We start from the raw sequence: 18,055 nt of genomic DNA, 5'->3' as shown, positions 1-18,055 counted from the left end.
GGGTTCAGAGAGGCTCTACTGGCACAAACCTACTGGGACACACCAGTGACCCAAGTTGGTATCGGCGAAGTTCAATGGAGAGCAGCACAAACAGAGTGGCACATACTCAGCGCTTCAAGTCGGCGCCAAAGTGGTTTATTCGAAAGCTGTACGTACTCATTGCCACATGCCCAGTGCCGCATCCCCACTGCTCCAGATCGGCGTCGAAGATGTTCGTTGAAGAGCGGCACATAGTGCTGCTCTTGAACGATACACACTGCCGCACATAATAAACAATGGCGCACACGCAGCGCCGCATACCCAGTGACCCAAGTTGGTCCGGCGGTTGGTTTCGAACCCTGTTCCATCAGCACCGCAGCATTAGATAGATAGATAGATAGATAGATAGATAGATAGATAGATAGATAGATAGATAGATAGATAGATAGATAGATAGATAGATAGATAGATAGCCCGTGGTAAATGGGTGAGCAACATAGAGAATACTAAACACCCCCCCCCCAAGTTCGTGACGTCAGCGGTCTCTCTTTAACAGTGGCGTTATAGTGACAAAAAGCTCTTGCGCTAGGGTATCCAAGGCGTGGACGCGGTCTCTGGCAGGTCTTCGGCCCCGATCGCCGGATTCCTTCTCTGCGAGAGAACGCTAGGCAGAAAGGTTGCACTTGCAGCCCTTGGGGAAGGAAGTGCAGGGGCTTCTCACGCTCGAGGGCAATTGCATACAAGGGTGCGCGACAAGAAGGCTGTTGCAGCTGGTCGTAAGATAGGTCAAGTAGGCTGATTCCGGAACAGGAGAAGGGTGTGGGACAATGGGAAATCTTACCGCTTCCCCCATGCTTTCCGCTGGCGTTTAGGCGAGCCGCACTGGGAGGTACAATCGCGATCAAAAATACGCGGCCCACATCTCCGTGCACAGGAGCGGCTGCGGGGCCACACCGGGACGCTGCTGTCTCCATCGGGCTCATCGGGCGCCTGATTCGACGGAGCACCGAGTGACGTCAATCTTCACCCTCTCGTGCGGTCAAGTCACGCGCTTGATAAATTTCAAGTGCACCGTTCGCCTGTTCCGCAGCTGACGGTCAGTTGGGAAGAGGGTTCGTCAGTGCGCTTGCCTTCCTCCCCGCGCCAGCTCGCATCTCGCATGGCTCCGGCAGGCGTTCTGCTGTTCGGCTAAGCGCACGGAACGTATGCCTGGCAGTGCCCGATTTGGTTTCACGCTTCATGTTTACGTGCGCCTCGCGCCCGTGTGTGCCGCGCTTCCGTGCCTGGCGTTTGAACTCTCAATGGAAGACGCCTGGCAAGGCATCGGTTCATAGGAGTAGCAAGCAAACAGCCACCACTTGGTTCATGTCAACGCCCGTCCTGACTAATGTTCCATTCTCGTTTAATGCGAAAGCATTACTGTGCTCACATTGCACAAACCGTCCGAAACTGCCAGCCGTGCCCGGAAGCCGTCCGCCGTCGCCGTGCCAAGAACCACGGCAGCACGGCAAACGAAACAAAATGGAAGCGCCCTCCTATGCACTTACCCATAGAGTGTCCTATAACACAATATATGGTGAGAAAATATATGCACTGACCATCGGCCGCGAAACAGCCGAACGCCGCACTTGAAATTTATCAAGCGCCTGACTTCGCCGCCGAGAGCGAGGGCGAAGATTGGCGTCACTCGGTGCAGCCTCAAAGCAGGCGCCCGAGGGAGATAGCAGCGCCCCAATGTGGCCCCGCAGCCGCTCCCGCGCCCGGAGCCGTGGACCGCGTATTTTTGATCGCGAGATAGCAGCGCCCCGGTGTGGCCCCGCAGCCGCTCCTGAGACCGGAGCCATGGGCCGCGTAATTTGGATCGCGATTGTATGTACCAGGAAGCAATCAGGTAATGATGGATTTGGCTAAGCCGAGCCTATTTTTGCTGCAGACCGATCATAACAGTAGAATTTAAATCTGCTTTAGCATGCTTAGTTTTCGCCTACCGCAGCAACATGCGGTTGTAAAATTTGGCAGCTGAAATAACGAGATTCGTTGGGGCGCAGTATGCGGCATATTTCCCTCATACTCGACAAACAAATGCAAAAAAGTACACACACACACAAACACACCGAGAGAGAGAGAGGATGTGCAACATTGCAACCTTTTTACTAGAAAGCACACACAAAAATACACATCTAAAGATCCAATGGCTGAAGTCCTCACTCCAGGGCCATAAATTAGAGGCAACCGCTGGCCACTTCCATTTACCTTCACCTAGGAATAGACTTTGCTTTCATCAAAAGGCCCTCGCCCGTTGGCCGTAGGTAGGACGCCCATTAAAGCAATGAAAACTAATTTATGGGAAACGCACTTCCACTTGGTATTTTCCAGCGACATTTTAGTGATGCTGTTCTAACATTTATTCGTCGGGGACTTCTTTTAACTGTTCAGTAATCCATTACCAAATATTATTATGGAGCCGCTTACGCGAACGCGCCGAGCACGGTGGTACCAGCGTGGCGCCGAGCACATAACCATTGCAGGGAGAGCCTCTCCGCCATGGCAGCGCCCTGGAAAACACCTCAAAGGTTCCGCGGAGCCAGCGCCGCCCCGGCCATCGTTTATCTGCATCTCTCCACACGCTGCGAAAAGTCTCTGGGGAAGCGAGGAAGGCTTTGCTAGGTACTGCGCGGCTGGCAACGCGGAATAATAAAAAACTTCGCCAAAAAGACCGGAGTGACGCCGGGGCAGCAGGCGGGCAGGAGTAGAGGCAGGGCAGGCCCCCGCGCCGATGACGTCAGACGGCGGCCTCGATGACGGCGCCCCTCGCGGAGAACGTCCTCAACACGTTCCCCCACGCTCTCAACTTCCCCGAGCAAGTCACCGCCGTCGCCGCCGCTTGGGCAGGAGCAAACCGCGCGCTGCGCTCGACGCCTGTCCTCCTGCTGGCCACGTTGGAACCGATCGCTATTCTCTCCGTGTAGTACGTGTGCTTGTGTGTGCGTGCGTGCCCCTGCAGCCGTCGTCGACGCCAAACTTGGAGCAAGCACCGACGTCGCGGTGAAGTTGGACTGGACACGAGAAGAGCGTACGACCGTGTTGTTTGCCCCTGCGAAGCCGAGAAGGAATTCCATGAAGTGAGCCTGGCACGGCTGGCACCTCCGCCGAGTGAGAGCCCAGGGAGCTTCGTGGTGCCGGCGTCCAGAGGGAAAAAAGGCGACGCCGTCCGCCTCTCTCCGTTCGGCGCCTTGTCTCTGTCGCTACCGTTGTGAACACTTTCTTCTTGTCTGACTTCTGAACCAGCGGCTGCGGCAGAGCCCGGGATCGCCCCAAGCTTGTACGACAGCCCGAGTGCCCCAGCGCGTTCGCGGATGTGTTGTTGAAACGGTGAGTCTGACTTGTCTTTCCTGTGAACTGCTGGCGCCTCCTTATCACGCTTTTTATTTCCCGCTGCGCCGTCTCCAGTGCGTTCTTCAGTCGCGCTTCCATTTTGTGAGATACTCGACAACTAGCGCCTGTCGGCGTACTTGGGCTTTCTTTTCCCCCAGGTAAGTCGCGCATGTAATGATGTAAACGAATGGCGGTGGTTTCTTTACACCAAAGCAAGAAACCAAGAACGCGCCGCCAGGACAACGTACTGACGATGGCGCTTGCGTTGATTACGCTCTGGTTGGCACGCAGGTGGTGGTGTCGAATCACGATGGGCGCTTTCTCGTCGTGCCGCAGGGTTTCGGCAACGTGCATAGCTTCGCACCGCTTCGAAATGTTTTTTCGCTTGCTGGACTTTTCACTGCGCTTTTCACTTGCGCTTTTCACTGGCTTGGTTCCTTCAGTACAACTCACTTCATCGTTAGTCGTCGTGCATACACTGTGCTTTCGACTTGGTCTGTTTTGACGCGTTACCTCGTGCTGCTCGACGCCAAGTGTCACGTACGCAGCTGCGAAGAAAACATGTGCTCCTTGGTCATGTTTCCTCCGCCCTGCGCGCGTGCACCAGCCTGCAACGTGTTATCGTAATGATGTCACCCCATTGCGGCATCTCGGGGCGAGGTCAGAAGCTGGGTAGTAGGTTAATCAGAGTTGTTGTTCGTCGCGATTGTGGCTAGAGCGGCGAAACATTACATGACTGCATGCTCACACTGAGAGTCTGGCGTGACGGGTGTCGAAAAGCCAGGTTTGTTGGTGGATGAGGCTCGAACCGGCTTTTGACGGAAGTAAGGACAAGCGATTGCCATAGCGGGCCCTGAAAAACAACTCGAATGCTCTCTGTACTGAGATGTCGCGCAAATGTCTTACGTTGTTTCGCGCGTTCGCCAAAAAGAAAAGCTTTTGAAGATAATGGAAACCGTGCGCTCAGTAAACTTTACTCCGAGACATGTCGCCTAGTGTCCGATAGGCGTCTGGACACTTGACTGCCGTGTCGTTTTTTTCTCTCTCTTTGTAGCACTGTTTGTACATGGCGTATCGCAGGGCAGCTTTAGAAAACCGTGAGCGCGTTGAAGCAGCACGTGCGCCCATTGAAGAAAGTAAATAACCGCCTTCCTCGAATATTAAGTGGCGCAAGAGAGAGAAGACGAAGAGGGAAAGGCAGGGAGGTAAACCAAGGACATGCCCGGTTGGCTACCCTATACTTAGGAAAGGCGAAAGGGGGAAGACCAGATTATAAAAAGAAAAGATCAGAGAAGTAGCAAAGAGGAATTTTCGCGAACAGTCACTGGCGTTCGTACAGTCCCGTCGCCTTCGAGACTTGCGGCCTTGTGCATGGAAGGGTGCTTCGGCCAAGGTCCCAGGATCTTTTCCCCCGAGAGCTCGCAGACCACATCGTTGAACGTTGAGTTGGGCAGTGGTATAGAAGGAGCTTAGTTGTGTCTTTGCACTCTCAAAAATTACACGCCGCACTGTTGGCTATTCCTATAAGAAATGTGTAGGCATTCCTAAATGCTACGCCCAACCAACCACATGCGACAGAATAGAGGAACGTAAACAGTTGCACCCAAGTTTGCTAAGGATCTCTTATAGTAAGTACGATATGTACAGAAGCCCATATATTCTGCACGTTCGAGCTTTAGTCGTGAATTCAGCGCTACTCATTAAAGAGACTCCAAAAGGGGGGGAAAATAATTTGAGCTTTGTGATTAAATGGCACTTCAACAATGTCAGAAGAGTGACATTTCCCTCTAGAGGAGGCATGGTAAGCAAGAAATTACGCAAGCACCAAATACTGAGGGCGACGTCGCCTTGACCGAAGTTCCCGCGCCAGCTCGTAGGGACGTCATGACCTAGTTAACGTTTTGTCGGTAAAAACTGCGTTGTATTCCAAAGGCTAAAATAAACATGCCAAGGCTCTCGAATTTTTACCTAGTAATAAATGGCCAAAATACGGGGAGATACCTTGAAATCCGTGATGTCGCGCTGACGTTCCGGCACTGGGGTTTAGCTGCGACAAAAATAAAAAGGACTTTTACAGTAATTTTCTATGAAAAACCTATATTACCGCGAAATTATCCGAAGTATAGTTTCGAAAGAATAGCTTATCAGCCTAAGCTCATTCAGTGTTTCTTTTAGGTGTCCCTTTAACATTACTGAATAGTCATTAGAATGGATACCGAATCCATTACTGTAAGGGGCTTGGGAGTTCAAATATGGAAATTAAGTACTCTCGTATTGTTTCCTTATGGGCATGATCAGTATATCGCCGTTCCCGGGAGTTGGTCTGGTGACATCGGGGCATGGACACGCTGACGAATGCTTAAATTTGTAGCAGACAGTGCCGCGGTTCTTGCATGTCTGCGCATGGATGACAGACTGACAAAGCTTCCGAAATCTCCAAATTCAGTAACCTTGACTGGACGAGTGTTGTATTACTATTGCTTCTTCAGCAGCATTGCGTAAAACGGTATCTTTCGAGTGGTGTAAATGTGGTGTCAATCTTTTGTCATTCAGGAACAAAGCTGTTGCTCGTTGTAATCGTGGCAGTCTTTGTATTCGAATGTGAACACTTAGTGAAGTGACACTGCAAGCCAGCTCTTGGTGAAATGTTGAAATAGTCACTACTCATATCACATAGCAATATATAGTTTTCTCCTACCACTTTCTCCTACCTGTCCTTTACTCCCATACCCCTCTGCTGGCAGCCGGTCAGGTGTCAGCAGCCCAAGCTAGACAGTTACATTGCCGCCAGAAGCGACTTCTGTTCTTACTTTTTCCTTTATGAAGTGAAAATAGACAACGAACTACTTGTAGGTCAGCTCAGTAGCTTCAAAATTATTGACATAAACTGGCATCAGTGACCTGGGACTGAATACCTTGTCGCCAGTTAGTTCTCGACCCTTCACATCTCGAAACGTCTGCACCTGTAATTTTTTACGTGATGGAGGATTGCGGTTTCCGCTATATGGTGGTGCTTGAGAATGCGAGGAAAGCAAATCTTGCTTCTAAATTTTATCGTGCAACAACTTGAAAGCTTTTGAAAGTTCTTGGTGATGGTGGCCGTACCCTTTTGTAACGGGCTGCCGGAATCTGAGCGGCCAGGCCAAAGATGCAAAAAAATATTACTACAAACAAGTAAATACGGGAACGCCCATTAAGAATGCAAAGCAAACAGGTAAAGGATGTTGGAACAAAAAGAAATAAACGAAGTAAAATAAAAAGGGTGGTAACAATCAGTTCCTTCAGTTACTGCTGTCAGTAACTGTGACGCACGGCACCGGGTTGCCACCAGGCGTCTCTTTGTGTCCTCAACATGTCCTGACGCGTCCTCACTCTGCCTGAAACCTAGAGCAGCAGCCAAAGACGACGTGCGGACCTGCGGGTTTCTACATAGGCGTTGCGAACAGCAGCAGTGAACAGCTGCAGGCAACCGCTGACCACAAACGGCTTTTGCATTTTCTTTTTGTCCAATAGGCCATCTGCTCAAGGCAGCCTGAGTGATAAAACGTGCTCACTCTTAGCTACTGGGTATTGCAGTCGAGAAGAGGCCGAATTCATAAAGCTTTTATTTCGTAAGCGCTCTTTGCCACTGGCCGTTCGCTTTCGCTAACGATATGTCCAGCTTCAGGATTGGCTGAAATCTTTGTTTGCTAACAATACCAGCGTAGACGTTTTTCTTTTTGTGAATACGGCCCCAGGTCTTGAAGTTCGACCTTGAGGCGCCTCGCTATTGTTCTTCCACTTTCACTCGCGTAAAATGGAAAGTTATCGTATGCACGCATCCAGAGTGCAAAATAAAGCCAATACCAGTCAGGTCTTTTTGCAGCGAAGCTGTATATGGCTAGTCGATTCGTCCGTGCGTCTGTCGCCTGTACACCGAGAGCTCCTCCGTCGCAACACTATGCGCGTGCGCGAAAAGAGAGAGAGAGGCGCGCTATTAGCTGCACCAGTAGTGACGTCGTTGCTCACCGCCCCGGCCGAGCGCGCTCAGCTGTTTCTCGCCGGCTTCTACATGGATGGGCCACGCGTCATACGTACTACTGAGGAGCAGGCAGCTCTCAAACAGCAACGCCGCTAGCAGAACGGGGGAGCGTTTTTACAATTGCTAGTAGGCACATCGGGGCGTGGCGCTTTTCACGGTGCCCGACGTTTCTGTGCAGGATCGTGTAAGAGCGGTTGCGAGAAAGAAAATCTGGAGGCCCTTGCACCTTGAATATGTGAGTCTGCCTAGGTACAACGGAGGATGTTTCTTAACGCGTGTTGTATGCGTTTGTCGCCTACGCATGCCAGCATTGCGGATTGCGGTCCAGTTTCTTTACGCTCCGCCGCTGGCTGCCCCCGCGGTGAGGCAGTGGAAACGTCCGTCGTCTTCGCAAGTACCACGCCCCGCTGTACCTACTAGCAATTGGTAATACGCGCAACCGGGAACAAGCTCGTCTACGCCTTGCCGATGCTGCAGCCCGGGCACAAGAGGCTCGTGCAGACGAGCGCAAGCAGCAACTGCGTACCGAGGATCCGGCAGCCTACCAAGCCGTCGTTTAGTGAACCGTTGGGATTAAACCCAGTGATAAACAACCGGGCCGCATATTTCGGCTTCGCTGGTTAACCATCTGTTCGGACTGCTTGGGCGGTGATTTTTCTTTTTTTTTTTTCGTTTTTCACGCTCGTTGCGACACAACCAACTTATGTAACGGTCGAGTCCCTTGCAGTGCTGTGTTGCGCAGTGCGCTCGCCAATATTCTCGTTTCGTAATGAAATAGAAATAGGAAAGCTTGCAGAATTTGAAACTGCCAACGTGTCCGCCTAAGCCAGACAACGCAAATTGGTGTTAAGTTTTTTTGTATTTTTTTTTTGTTTTTAACTCGTAACCGTCAGTTTCCTAATACGGTTTCGGTGCAAGACCATGCCAGTGACATGACATCGGCGCGTTTCGTAACTGTTCTTACCTGCGGAGCGGCGTTTCCATTCTTAGACTCTCTGTGGTACTATATACACGCCTGCGCATTTGAAGCCTACGGTTTTATAACTCTCCGAATCCATACGACATTACGGAACACCAATTTCCCTCGTACGGCTATGTGCTGTCTTGTCTAAGTAGTACGTTGCAATAACAGGGGCTACCACTCATTCTGTTGGTTAAACAGCTGGCGGCGAAAAAAAAATTTAATAAGTTGCTTTAATTGTCTATTTATTGTAATGAAAGTTAAGGAAAAAAGAAGAGAAAGAAAGTGAGCTGGAATTCTGACAGTCTACGATCCACCTACAATATAGTTAACCGGGTTTTGGGCATGAACAAACACGCTCTAGCCATATTGCTGCGAAGGCAATTCTAGGCAGGGATTAAAAAAAAGAGCCTTTGTCAAAACTACATAAATTTCGACTGCTTCAAGCAACGAGAGCCATTTTTGTTGGAGACAGTGCAGTGGAGATGATCCTTCTCTCGGCAGCGCCTGGAGACGTGGTGGCTCTGTGATAGTCGCTTATTAACAGACTCATTTAAAATTTTACATATTACCTGCCCCCCTTTTTTTCCCTATGTCCGCCATCTCCAATAATGCGTGGCCAAATAAAAGGGGACCGTTGCTGCCTACAATTATGCGCTGTGTTTTCAAAGAAATCGCTTGTTCTTCCTCGAAGCAGCCAGTATTGCAACACAATACATGGCGTGCACAGAGCCCCGTCGTCGCACAAGCGCACTGACGTTTCCATTCACTGAGCGTGGCGTGACTCGACTCGCTGGACTCTCGAAGCGATGCAAGAACGAGCGCGATAAACGTCACTGCTCGTCTGTCGTCGTGCCCATTCGATTTTGGCGAGCTTGCATGTTCGACGCCGCGAACCAGGGCGCAAAGGCCTCGCGCTGTCGGGCTGGTGCTGCGCAATAGTGCGCCGGCCTATCGTGATAACAAACGGGGTGATAGCTTCCGACGTTGTCCGTCAACGACGTAGTTCTTGCGAAATAAAACGCGTCGTTAATCCGGTGCACGGAGTTTCGTGCCAGAAAACTTGGCGGGAAATCTTATGCTGCGTCAGATTGCTGCAGTTGCCCTTAGAGCCGTACGTAGTGCGCGCGTTTCATCTACAGTTTCGGCATGGATTCTTTGAGAAGGCAAATTGGAGCTCCCTGTGCTATTCGTTGGTATTCGAGATATGCTCACGGCAAGCCTCGCGACAATAAGCTAGGATTGTTCGTAAGATCAAATTGCAGGCAATCCTGATGCTGGACATAGTAAAGGTGGTCGGCTAATGGCAAATACCAATTATGAACGAAAATGTTTTGTGAATACCTCGCGTCTAGCTGGCTCGTATGCGAACAGCTTGCAAAACACAGTTACATATTTCCAGTTCACTCTCACCGGCAGCTCTTGTCACGTCGTGTGTAATATTGCCATGGATGATTGGCGTAGTCGCGTTTTCTTTCCTTTTCGTCGGATCGAGGTCTCCGTCGGCGCGCTTGCTCTTTTTTTTTCTTTTTTCTGAGCACATCGGTTGCGATCACATTTGTTTTGCTCTAAGCGCTGCAGGAGACTCCGCAATACATAGCGCTGGCGCGTGACTGCTGTAAGCGATTGCGTCATCTCCGCCAGCGAACGCGCTCGCTCAACGGCTCAACCCATATATAGGGTTTTTCTTACCGTGCGCTGCTATCACCCGCGTCCTTGAGCAGCTGCCTCAGAATCGAGTTTCTTTTTTTTTTCTTCTGTTTGTGTTTGTGTTTGTGTTTGTGTGTGTGTGTGTGTGTGTGTGTGTGTGTGTGTGTGTGTGTGTGTGTGTGTGTGTGTGTGTGTAAAGTCCTGGTTGTGTGCAGCGTAGTGTTTCTTTAGCGGTTTCCCGTAGTGACTTTGGCACACTGCCACAGTTCACAGAACTCGTAGTATACATGCATACACCGCGCACTGCGACAGCCGCGACGATGCAGCTCGGTATAGTCGCTACAGTGCTGTGGAAATTTGTGTTCCTCACATTACGCTAATCCCCTTTCGTTTTGTGTTTCTTCGGAACGAAGCGAGGCTGTTAAACAGAGTAGAAATTATTTCAGTGGCGACATTCGAGCGTGACATGGGTATTTTCATTTAATGGATCCCTCAGTAATACGAACAGGTAACAGTTAATCAAAGTTTCTTTTTTCTTTTTCAAATATTACCGGAGGCATATGTTTGTGAAGTGTGACAGTTTTTAGTAGTAATAGCAGTAAAAAGAAAAACGAAGGTGAGAACGACACCTCCGAGTAGTAAAAAACGAACAAAAAAAGAAACTAAGAAAAAGGAAACTACTTAAAAGAATGAAACGACGCATATAAGCGCTGGTTCTCATAAGCTTTTTCTTCTATATTTTGTTTTCCTAGCAATGACCGCGAACGGCCCGATCCGGCGAGGAAGTACGTAGTCGGGAACACCGATGCCCACCTCGGCCTGTTGCAGTAGAAGTAGCAGTGTTCGCATGGATTTTTGTGTGAATTTTCATCTGCAATCGTCGTGTTGGGGCCTTTAAGTTCCATTTTCCTCCTGCGATGTAGCATGTGTACGTATGTTCACGCGAACGCCGATCGATCGAGAGAAACAGAGGTAAACCTCACTCTCTTTCTCTCAAGCGCTCGGCGTTTCCATTCGCAGCATTGAAAAAGAAAATTGCGTTATATTCCACGTATACGGGTGACACGATGAGCGATCTCAGGTGGGACATGGAGGTGAGAGCGAGCAAGAACTATCACGCAGGGCTTTCGCAATCCAAGACGTCTTCGGCGACATGCAGGGTCGTATTTTTCTCTCATTCTTTTAGTTTATTGTGTTTTCTTTGAGTAGTTGTCCGATGCCTGCTAAACGAAGCTCAATCATCCGTATCAGAAAGCACATGGCTACACATGTGATTTATTGATATTTAGTAAACGCACCCTTGCTGCTCAAAATCCATTAGAGAGGACAGTGAAGATATTGCACACGGCGAAAGGCGTAGCACACAGCTGAAGAAAAGAAACAGGAAACTGTTTGATTAACAAGTACTTTACTGAAATATTAAAAGCCAAGTACAGGTGAACGAAATGTGGCTCTGAGAAATCGTGTTATGTGTAAAAGAGAAAGACGAAAGTTAAGACTTGGTAACTGAAGCCGGCTTGCATATTTAACTAGCCCTCTTCTCCAGCGCGTTTTCTCGGTTAAGCTTTCAGACTTAGAACATTGAGACTTCAAAAGATTGTCATAGTATGATTTTTCTCGGTAGTCTTTAGGCGCTGTCACAGATAGAGCATTGCTATTTCAGTTGTGTGTGGCATCGGGACTGTGTATTGCAGGATTATAGTTTCGCCTTCCACTATTATTATTACTTCCTTTCTATCTATTCTTTTTCTTCATCTTTATTTATTTATTTTCCTCTTGCTCAGAAATGAGCATGGCGCAGCGAAATTCGTCGTTACGCACACAGTGTGCGCACAAACCGAACGCTTATTTAATAATTCTGCAATTCGCTGCCAGGCTACAGAAATTTAATTCCTCGACAGGAAAAAACTTCTGGCTTTGTTAACTGGCCCGAATGCATCAACCACATAGAAGGATGCCCACGTCAGATGGTAACATGTGATTTCAAGGGAATGCAGATAAGCCGTACTGCGTCGTCTGCTGTGCTTCTTTTTCTTCCCCTCTTACCGCGACAGCAGTTAAAAATTCGGGAACTACGTTTGTTGCGTTCGTCCGTCGTTTCCGTTGCACTGTCGTAGGCGTGAGACCATATCCTCACACTGTGGTGAAGAGAGAAAAAACACAACTATGCCCGCTATACCGTTATGGAGATCGAACTCATGCCCACTGCAACAATGGGTGGTATTAAAAACATGACATCTGTGACGTGTTCCCGGCTCCCAAATTGCTTCTGGTGCATGCAGTCTGAGAAAGCGTGGCCTTCGAGATTTGGGTTTGTTATCCAGAGAGAGAGAGAGAGGGAGATCTGACCCTGGGGGCGTGAATTTCGACGCTACTTATTAACAGTTAGGAGCCGGGCGCGCCGAATGGTCGCAGGGCTACCGCGTAGACATTAGCGCTCGGCACTTCCTGCGACATTTTGCGTGCGAAGTAGACTCTGAGAGCGGTGGCGTCTGTGCTTGTATTTCGGACGCCACGCAGCAGCCACTATTCGGTTGTGGACGAAGACTATGTTTGTGGCATCTTAAAGTAGTAGCTGTTCTCGAGGGGATTGCAGTGTCCACTGTAAACCAGTTCAGAGGTAGAGGAATTACTGAAGTTTGCCGATTTGACTACATAGCCGCTTTTATCGCGATAGCGTTAAGGAGCCCGTGTTGTAGAAAATACGGCGTCACGTCGTTTCGGCAAAAGGTTTTTGAACCACACATACCCAGGCCTTCTATGTGACGCAACGAGTTGACTGAAATAATTGAATTTCTCAAGCTAAAATACGCGGAAAAATCGTAAGCTACGACTTACACACAACTTAAAGACATGATAGCTCTCGGGTTGTAATTAGAATATACGAGAAAGCAAGTCTGTTGCGCGAAAACTCAAAAAGACTACTTTTCCAGTGTTTCTACACTACATAGACTGGAGACGGCGTCAGCCATTTGCACAAGCTGGCGCGTAAATATTGCAGAGTCCACGGAGCGGCGCACCCGCTTCCTTAAAACACTTCCAGATGGCGCTAGCCTGCGCCGCGTCACGGCCCAAGCAAGAGGCCGCGTTTCTACCAGAAAGCCCGCCTTCGTGCATAGCGTTCGCCGCGAGCGTTTCCCAGTAAACATGACGGTTACATACGCTGCAGTTGCTGGGAAGCGTGCGAAGCAGTCAGGGATCTTTGAATGCTATCGCGTTGCACTCTTGAAGGCGAAGCATAAGCGTCTTCAAATTTTTTCTCGTGGTTTCCTGCAGGCTTCCGTATCACGGAAACAACCCCATTCCCCGACATGGTCCGACAAGAGAGAGAGAGAGAGAGAGAGAGAGAGAAAATAATGCAGAGAAAGGCAGGGAGGTTAACCAGAGGTAGTTCCGGTTGGCTACCCTGCGCAGGGGGAAGGGTTAAGGGGGATAGAAAGAGAAACAGAGTGGAAGGGGAGATGGAAAGAAAGGGAGACAAGCACGAACAAAGCGCGTACACTACAGAGCGGTAGGGGGCGGCATTCTTAGAGTCTGTCGTGAAGCCCCGTAGACCGCAAGAACCTTAATAGCGCGAGTAAGGCCTTCAACGCGGATGTTCTTTCGGAGCATTGGCCTAAAGCTTTTAGTTCTGAAAGTGGACGATTGTCTAACTGGTCCATGCAGTACTCTGCACATCACTTGTCTCTCAGCACTGTATCGCGGGCAGACACAGACAATGTGTGCGAGCGTCTCGTCGATGTTACACGTGTCGCACGTGGGGCTGTTGGCCATTCCTATGAGGAAAGCATATGAGTTTGTAAAGGCAACGCCTAGCCACAGACGGTAGAGCATGGTCTGTTCACGTCGTGGTAATCCAGGCGGGAGGCGCATCCGTATGTCCGGAGACAACGAACGCAACCGGCACATGGTGAAAACATTTGAGTCCCACAGGGGCAAAGTACACTCACGGGACATCAATCGCGGCTCAGCCGCAGCGTCTGTTCGCGAAAGCGGAATGGAGACTCGTTGACCACTTTCATGTGCAGATCGGGCGGCTTCGTCGGCGTGGTCATTCCCGCTGATGTTACAATGTCCTGGAAGCCACTGAAAGGTTATGTTGTGTCCCTTGTCATGGCTTTGATGATATATGTGCCGAATTTCTGAGGCCAGTTGTTCATTGGGTCCGTGGCGCATTGGGCTTCGTATGCACTGAAGGGCTGCCTGGGAGTCACTAAAGACTGTCCATTGTTGCGGTGGCTTCTGCTTAATGAAATCAAGTGCAGCACGGAGCGCCGCGAGTTCTGCACCCGTCTATGTGGTCACACATGAAGTTCTTAATTTGATTTCCTCAGATTGTGCCGGGATGATGACTGCAGCAGCAGAGCTGTTGAGTTTTACTGAACCATCTGTGTATACATGTTGCCGGAATCTCTGCACGTTGTGAATGTGCTCCAAAGTTGCTTGTTTCAAAGCTTGCAATGGCGCTTCAGCTTTCTTTCTGATTCCTGGAATAGTCAGTTGCACTTGCGGCCGGTGCAGACACCCCGACAAAAAACACAGCGCACACATATATGATAAGTCGACGTGTACGTATAGCGCCTGTGCAGAGCATGGTAGGCTAGAGCGCACTAGCTCTGGCCGACCTCTGCCTTTCTTCAGTAATCTATAACTCTCTCTCTCTCTCTCTCTCTCTCTCTCTCTCTCTCTCAGTACACTAGCTCAAGCCGACTTCTGGCTTTCGTTCAGTAAAATTTCTCTCTCAGTACACTAGCTCAGGCCGACCTTTGCTTTTCGTTCAGTGAGATCTCTCTCTCTCTCTCTCTCTCTGTACACTAGCTGAGGCCGACCTCTGCCTTTCGTGCAGTAAACTCTTTCTCTCTCTCTCAGTAAACTAGCTCAGGCCGACCTCTGCCTTTCGTTCAGTAAAATCTCTCTCTCTTTCGGTACACTAGATCAAGTCGACCTCTGCCTTTCGGTCAGTAAAATCTCTCTCTCTCTCTCTCTCTCTCAGTGCACTAGCTCAGGCCGACCTCTGCCTCTCGTTCAGTAAAATCTCTCTCCGTCTTACTACACTAGCTCAGGCCGACCTCTGCCTTTCGATCAGTAAAGTGTCTCTCTCTCAGTACAGTAGCTCAGGCCGATCTCTGCCTTTCGTTCAGTAAAATCTCTCTCTCAGTACACTAGCTCAGGCCGAACTCTGCCTTTCGGTCAGTAATATATCTCTCTCAGTACACTAGCTCAGGCCGACCACTGCCTTTCGTTCAGTGAGATCTCTCTCTCAGTACACTAGCTCAGGTCGACCTCTGCCTTTCGTTCAGTAAAATCTCTCTCTCTCTCTCTCTCTCAGTACACTAGCTCAGGCCGACCTCTGCCTCTCGTTCAGTAAAATCTCTCTCCGTCTCACTACACTAGCTCTGGCCGACCTCTGCCTTTCGATGAGTAAAGTGTCTCTCTCTCAGTACAGTAGCTCAGGCCGATCTCTGCCTTTCGTTCAGTAAAATCTCTCTCTAAGTACACTAGCTCAGGCCGACCTCTGCTTTTCGTTCAGTAATATATATCTCTCAGTACACTAGCTCAGGCCGACCTCTGCCTTTTGTTCAATGAGATCTATCTCGCTCTCAGTACACTAGCTCAGTCTGACCTCTGCATATCGTCAGTAAAATCTCTCTCTCTCAGTACATTAGTTCAGACCGACCTCTGCCTTTCGTGCAGTGAGATCTCTCTCTCTCTCTCTCTCTCTCTCTCTCAGTACACTAGCTCAGGCCGACCTTTGCCTGTCGTTCAGGGAGATCTCTCTCTCTCTCTCTTCCTTTCTCTTGGTACACTAGCTCAGGCCGACCTCTGCCTATCGTGCAGTGAGATCTCTCTCTCTCTCTCTCTCTCCCTTTCTATAGACTGATGGATGCGCGGCTATTGTTATTTATATGACGCCTTGCTAAAGAGCCTCGAACGAGCCTAGTCCCCACACTTTCCTAAAAGTGAAAAGCGCCCGGACGACGCAGTTGGAAACTGAACCCTGTTGACCCTGAAAAGTTGGGGAGCTGACCCTGGCCCTCCGGCCATATTGGGTTACACTGGCGATCTCGTTTCGCGAGTGCCGTCGGCTTCATTGCCGAGAACTTCGAAAGCGCGGACGTGCCTGCAGACGCAAACACCAGTCGCGTCCGTCGGCCATACCGGAACAAGGGGGAGAGGAAAATGAAAAGAAAAGAACTGCGCCTGACCGTGTCCGTGCGACTGTGTCCAGATCAGGTTTGTCGACCTCAAAATGCGTTTCACGTGCCTCCATGGCGGCGCGCTGTATAGGTTGCGCTGGTGTGTGTGCGAGAATGTTCTTAGTGTAAATTTATTTGCCTGCGTACGAAGACCGCGCCTGGAGGCTTCGAAGGTTTTGCTTTATAGAATACGTGTATTTCGTTGGCCGTTCTGACGTCATAGTGCCGAATTTTCCATCTTGAGGAATGGAGCAGGGTGATAAAGGGAGGGGAGTGGAGGGTGCTAAGAAAATATTTGCGCGTCAGTACAGCAAGTTATCTACGGTAATACGCGTTTGCCTGAAATGTATTTATTTACTTATTTATTTATTGATTTATTGATTTGTTTATTTATTTATTTAAACTTGACCACCGTACGCACCACTTTGAGCACCACCTTGGTTACGAGCGAATGCGAAGGAAGCAAGTAAAATGTAACTTTCGTTAGAAGCTGGAACGGTTATGGCTGTTTTTATCACAGAGAGAGAGAGAGAGAGAGAGAGAGAGAGAGAGAAATAAACTTTATTGCTAGACCAGGCTTCTTTAGCCCAGAGGTGGGTGGCCTCCTCAGTCTAGGTAGCCATCGCTCGCTGCTGCCGCCCGAGCCCTGTTCACCAACCGCAGCTGGGTGTCAGCGTCTTGGGTTCCAGCAGAGCCTCCCAATGAAGAAAAAAAAATACTTCCCAGTTTTCTTGCTGTTTAATTGATGATGATGATGATTGAAATTTATTGGTGCAAGGGCCAGAAGTGGCCAAAGAGCGCCAAGGCTGTGATAATAGACTGCCATTGGTAAATGAATAATGATCATCGAGACGTGGATGAAACACGGCTGTATAGAGGCCTAAAAATATTCTTTGAAAAATGCGTAAATATATTCGTAATAAAACTAGAGAGTGATGCGTGACATATGCTATGCAGAAACATTATACTACGTAGAGGTGATGTACTAAAATATGTCGCTGCAAGTAACACGACTGCCTCACCAAGGCCCTGATATTTAATTGCATTACTGCAGAGTACCGTGCTCGCGTGACAGCTGTGCAGGATAACGTTGAAACGGAGCACGGTATGCGTGACAAAGTCCATTCGATGGCTAACTTAAAAATTGGCACTCACGCTCACACGACGCTGCTGCAACGGTACTGAAGACGAAAGCGGACGTCAATATGGTTAGCTGCTGTAGGTTACGCAAACGTTGCGCTAGCCACACCAGTGGGATCGATATGGCCATGCAAGGCATTTTTTAGCAGGCGCCTTTGTGCAGTAATGTAATGTCGCGCCGGAATGAGGTGTGTTTAATTACCTGAGATGGCGATGTATGATTGTGGCGTAATACGCTTTAGGCCCGTGGCGGAGCGTCTGCGAATGAACCACGCCAGGTCACGCGCACTGGAGACTCTGAAAAAGGGAAACGCGTCTGAAGTTTAGATTTCCTCGCGTTTTATTCCGGCGTGATAGCGCATACCAGAGCGAACACGTGAGCGCTTGGCACCAGCGACCTTCCCTGTGGGGCAGGATCTGGAAGCTTCCGGTATCGGTTTTTCTCTGCCCCAACTGCATGAAGCGAACGACCTGAGGCAGGGGCAGCGTTGCGTTCCTCCCGCGTGCATGTTTATTGCTGCGCTGCGCACTGCATCTACGCGCCGGCGCGCCCTCCTTAGGCGCGAGCCACAGCTCGTGCGTGACATTTAGCTGCGGACCGCATTGTGCGTTTTGAGCACTTTCCCAGTGCGCGGCCGGAGGTGTGCGCATCTTTGCTCCCAGATTTTGATCGAAAAAGCGATCGGGTCCACTATAGAATCGCGGTGGGCGTCGACGTATCGTCGCGTAAGA

General features: G+C 49.7%; 1 protein-coding gene across 1 annotated transcript in view; it reads left to right on the top strand.

Moving 5' to 3' along the window:
* Positions 1-2,831: 2,831 nt before the first annotated feature.
* The window catches only part of LOC126516415 (phosphatidylcholine:ceramide cholinephosphotransferase 2-like), a 241,920-nt gene continuing 226,696 nt past the window's right edge, over positions 2,832-18,055 (top strand). The window contains exon 1 of the mRNA XM_050166535.3: positions 2,832-3,351. The gene's annotated coding sequence lies outside the window, so the exon portion shown is untranslated. The remainder of the gene's footprint in view (positions 3,352-18,055) is intronic.

The sequence above is a fragment of the Dermacentor andersoni genome, chromosome 1 (genome assembly GCF_023375885.2).
Source record: "Dermacentor andersoni chromosome 1, qqDerAnde1_hic_scaffold, whole genome shotgun sequence".
In the NCBI taxonomy this organism is placed as follows: Eukaryota; Metazoa; Arthropoda; class Arachnida; order Ixodida; family Ixodidae; genus Dermacentor; species Dermacentor andersoni.
The sequence above is the reverse complement of the archived record's forward strand: the minus strand, read 5'-3'. Positions and strand labels throughout refer to the sequence as shown.